At 51.8% G+C, this 5000-nt stretch overlaps 1 non-coding gene across 1 annotated transcript in view; it reads left to right on the top strand.

The window, feature by feature from the left end:
- The first annotated feature begins 4758 nt into the window (after positions 1–4758).
- LOC124569568 overlaps positions 4759–5000 on the top strand; it is a 1910-nt gene continuing 1668 nt past the window's right edge. Inside the window, exon 1 of the ribosomal RNA XR_006971249.1 lies at positions 4759–5000. This exon is cut by the window's right edge and continues 1668 nt beyond it. This is a non-coding gene — a ribosomal RNA (small subunit ribosomal RNA).

The following is a 5000-nucleotide window of genomic DNA, read 5'->3' on the forward strand; positions in this document are numbered from 1 at the left end:
TGCAATCCACCCCTATAACATGCGTTTCATGAAGAGTTATCTCCAATATGCGACATTCCCGCTGTCCCTATACATGAGCTGCGGGCTGTACCAGTTACGAGCTAGAGACGCGACCGCGTTGCTCTCTGTACGAATGCCGATGCTGAGCGGTCAGCTAGGAGGCGCTCCATCCATGTCGGTACCGGTGAGCGTTGCACTCGCAGTCGCAAGAACGTACGGCAAGTATATTACCTGGAAGAGTCAATGACAGTCCACGCCCCCCTGCGTGGGAAGAGTCTTTCTAGGCCATGACCCACCGGAAGGGCGCAGCGTCCCCCACCCCAGACATGTGACGTCACACCATCGGTATTGACGACTAGACTGATTCCTTATAATCATTTGCCATACACCGGTGGAAGCTGCCGAGACGAGTAACTACATAGCGGGCTCGCCGTGTCACTAATGTACAGAGATACAACAGTTTCGACTGGAACCGGATTAAACGTATACACGGCGCTGATTAGTAATAGATAGAGCCATCAGAATACAGATAATGTATACAACTGTCCGTATACATGCTGAAAGACTCTGCTCACAATCACAACCACACGTCAGCCACACACCCTTATCACGCACTACTCTCTGCCTGTAACACGCACACAGACAATATGTAAGCACCAGCATGGAACAACACCCAGTGCATCCTCTCCGCCACATTAGACAATCCACACTGTCATAACCAGACTGGGAGGTCCACTCAGAAAACAGAATATCCCACCCACCCGACAACCACCATTGCTCAGCCAAGCCACCAACACCCACACATGTCCTACACAGGGGTGCACCCAACATCACAATACTGCCTCCTCTCACAGCACACAAACAATGGCAGGAATGAAAGACACAGGTCTGCCACAAGCATGGAATGAGAGCGCCGCCTGTCATGAGCCAAAGGTGCATCCTGACGTGGCAAATCAGATGATGCCGCAGGCATCCACTTACTATAATCACAATCAACAAACCGGCCGCCCCGCCCCGCCCCCCATTAAACCTTTCCTTACAACAATGTGTACCTTAACCTAACCTATATCGTACCGTAACCTAACCTATATCGTACCGTAACCCAACCTATGTCGTACCGTAACCTAACCTATGTCGTACCGTAACCTAACCTATGTCGTACCGTAACCTAACCTATGTCGTACCGTAACCTAACCTATGTCGTACCGTAACCTAACCTATGTCGTACCGTAACCTAACCTATCTCGTACCGTAACCTAACCTATGTCGTACCGTAACCTAACCTATGTCGTACCTTAACCTAACCTATGTCGTACCTTAACCTAACCTATGTCGTACCTTAACCTAACCTATGTCGTACCTTAACCTAACCTATGTCGTACCTTAACCTAACCTATGTCGTACCTTAACCTAACCTATGTCGTACCTTAACCTAACCTATGTCGTACCTTAACCTAACCTATGTCGTACCTTAACCTAACCTATGTCGTACCTTAACCTAACCTATGTCGTACCTTAACCTAACCTATGTCGTACCTTAACCTAACCTATGTCGTACCTTAACCTAACCTATGTCGTACCTTAACCTAACCTATGTCGTACCTTAACCTAACCTATGTCGTACCTTAACCTAACCTATGTCGTACCTTAACCTAACCTATGTCGTACCTTAACCTAACCTATGTCGTACCTTAACCTAACCTATGTCGTACCTTAACCTAACCTATGTCGTACCTTAACCTAACCTATGTCGTACCTTAACCTAACCTATGTCGTACCTTAACCTAACCTATGTCGTACCTTAACCTAACCTATGTCGTACCTTAACCTAACCTATGTCGTACCTTAACCTAACCTATGTCGTACCTTAACCTAACCTATGTCGTACCTTAACCTAACCTATGTCGTACCTTAACCTAACCTATGTCGTACCTTAACCTAACCTATGTCGTACCTTAACCTAACCTATGTCGTACCTTAACCTAACCTATGTCGTACCTTAACCTAACCTATGTCGTACCTTAACCTAACCTGTATTGCGCCTTAACCTAACCTGTATTGCGCCTTAACGTAACCTGTATTGCGCCTTAACGTAACCTGTATTGCGCCTTAACGTAACCTGTATTGCGCCTTAACGTAACCTGTATTGCGCCTTAACGTAACCTGTATTGCGCCTTAACGTAACCTGTATTGCGCCTTAACGTAACCTGTATTGCGCCTTAACGTAACCTGTATTGCGCCTTAACGTAACCTGTATTGCGCCTTAACGTAACCTGTATTGCGCCTTAACGTAACCTGTATTGCGCCTTAACGTAACCTGTATTGCGCCTTAACGTAACCTGTATTGCGCCTTAACGTAACCTGTATTGCGCCTTAACGTAACCTGTATTGCGCCTTAACGTAACCTGTATTGCGCCTTAACGTAACCTGTATTGCGCCTTAACGTAACCTGCATTGCGCCTTAACGTAACCTGTATTGCGCCTTAACGTAACCTGTATTGCGCCTTAACGTAACCTGTATTGCGCCTTAACGTAACCTGTATTGCGCCTTAACGTAACCTGTATTGCGCCTTAACGTAACCTGTATTGCGCCTTAACGTAACCGATATTGCGCCTTAACGTAACCTATATTGCGCCGTAACGTAACCTATATTGCGCCGTAACGTAACCCACATTGCCCCTTAACGTAACCCACATTGCCCCTTAACGTAACCCACATTGCCCCTTAACGTAACCCAACACACGTTGGGCCTTAACCCAACACACGTTGGGCCTTAACCCAACACACGTTGGGCCTTAACCCAACACACGTTGGGCCTTAACCCAACACACGTTGGGCCTTAACCCAACACACGTTGGGCCTTAACCCAACACACGTTGGGCCTTAACCCAACACACGTTGGGCCTTAACCCAACACACGTTGGGCCTTAACCCAACACACGTTGGGCCTTAACCCAACACACGTTGGGCCTTAACCCAACACACGTTGGGCCTTAACCCAACACACGTTGGGCCTTAACCCAACACACGTTGGGCCTTAACCTGCTCTGTAATTGTCATACGACGCGTTAAATTAGTGTAGTGTTGCCTAACTGCAACCCCCGCAATATAGTTTGCTACTCGCACTGCCCGGTCCCCAGTGTATCGCTTCATGTTAAACACCTTGCAGCTATACACTGTAATGTGGATGGCAGCAGGACGTACATGCTCAATGCCCTTTGCAGTTGTTCATTGGCATTTGCAGTTGTTCATTGGCATTCGCATGTGCGAAGCACTTAGCCTACGCTGTGGTACGGCCTGTGTCAACTGTCCGCTGATGTTGTACGTCCAAATCACACACTGTACTGCACATTGGTCCTCATGTACTGAATGATACATCGTGGTACATGTGACCGTACAACGACTGCGCCAACAACGGCGAACCATGCGGTCCAAATGTTGTGCACTCAGCTACGTGTCGTCTCCCTATAAGAGCTGGATTGCAGTGTGGTATGCCCTGGATGGCGATCAGCATGAGCCGTCTGTTGATGTAGTGGCGCGTGTTGTCAGACGTAGTCGTCTCTTCTCACACACCGTGATAGCATGGTGCACTGCGTTCCACATCTGCGACATGCGACAGAGGCCGGTTGACAGTCGTTCGCGCAATGGACATCGCATACGTACGGGGGCCACCTTCCACGTGTTCGCGAAGCGTGCACATGTTGTTGCGTGTATGTGGGCAGACATAGTGTGTCGTGACACCTGACACAGGCATGCAACAATCGTTGAATTTGCAAATGGCGATGGACGCCTACGTTTGCTGGTGACGTTATGCAAATGAACAACTGGTAAACCGTTGTGGTGCGGTTGTTCTCGCTAGAGGTGAATCAGTGATGGCGACGATCGGTTGAGCTACCAACCGGTTGTTCCAGCGATACCCACCATGCCCACGAACGTGAATGGCATCTGGGTGTGAAGCGATACGCGGCGGTGGCTGGGTGGGACCGTCCCCGGCCGGTGAGGGGGGGCCTCCCGGCGTGCTGGCCGCGCGGTGCGTGGGCGCACGCGCTACAGCCGGCTGGTGGGGGCGGCCAGTGGCAGGCGCGCCGGCCGACGGAGGCGGCAGGCGGCGCAGCTGCGCGCCGGCGCACCCTGCACGCGGCGCCGTGCGGCCAAAGTAGGTCCTCGCGGGCCCGGTGCGAAGCGCGGTGGACATCTGCAGTGTGCTGGTCCGATTGAGGACTGTGTGCGCTGAGGATGCGCCGCCGCCCGGCGCTCGGCGCCGCGACGCCGTCTGCTGCTCGGTCGCCTCTGCGGTTCTCGCAGGTGGTTTGTATCGCAGCTGTGCGGACGTGTTGGCGCGTGCGCTGTGCTGGGAGAGTTCGCTTCGGCACCCAAGTGGGGCTTTTGTCCTTCTGTGGCGCTGGCGTTGGAGCTGCCGGTCACCGTAGGTGGCGCGTGTTGTCTCCCGCCGGCAATGCCACGACAGCACGCTCCCGGGCCTCTGTCGGCAGCGGCAAGCTCAGTTGGGAGCACGGGTGGTCGCACCTAAAGCGTCTACTCGCCAAACTCCGGGCGATTGCGCCTCTCTCGAACCCGACCAAGTACTTAGGACGGCGCTGCGCGCCGCCGGGACCTGAGAGGGTTTCGAGGTGTATTGTGCAGGGGAGCTCAGCCTCCTCCTGTTTGCAGAATAATTGAGCGGACGCTTGCGTGTTCGCGCGGGCCCCCGGGACACACTCCCGGGCGGCCGGCTGCTCAGCTCTAGTTGACGCAGCTCCCTGGTTGATCCTGCCAGTAGTCATATGCTTGTCTCAAAGATTAAGCCATGCATGTCTCAGTACAAGCCGCATTAAGGTGAAACCGCGAATGGCTCATTAAATCAGTTATGGTTCCTTAGATCGTACCCACGTTACTTGGATAACTGTGGTAATTCTAGAGCTAATACATGCAAACAGAGTCCCGACCAGAGATGGAAGGGACGCTTTTATTAGATCAAAACCAATCGGTCGGCTCGTCC

The sequence above is a fragment of the Schistocerca americana genome, unplaced genomic scaffold (assembly GCF_021461395.2).
Source record: "Schistocerca americana isolate TAMUIC-IGC-003095 unplaced genomic scaffold, iqSchAmer2.1 HiC_scaffold_1505, whole genome shotgun sequence".
Classification (NCBI taxonomy): domain Eukaryota; kingdom Metazoa; phylum Arthropoda; class Insecta; order Orthoptera; family Acrididae; genus Schistocerca; species Schistocerca americana.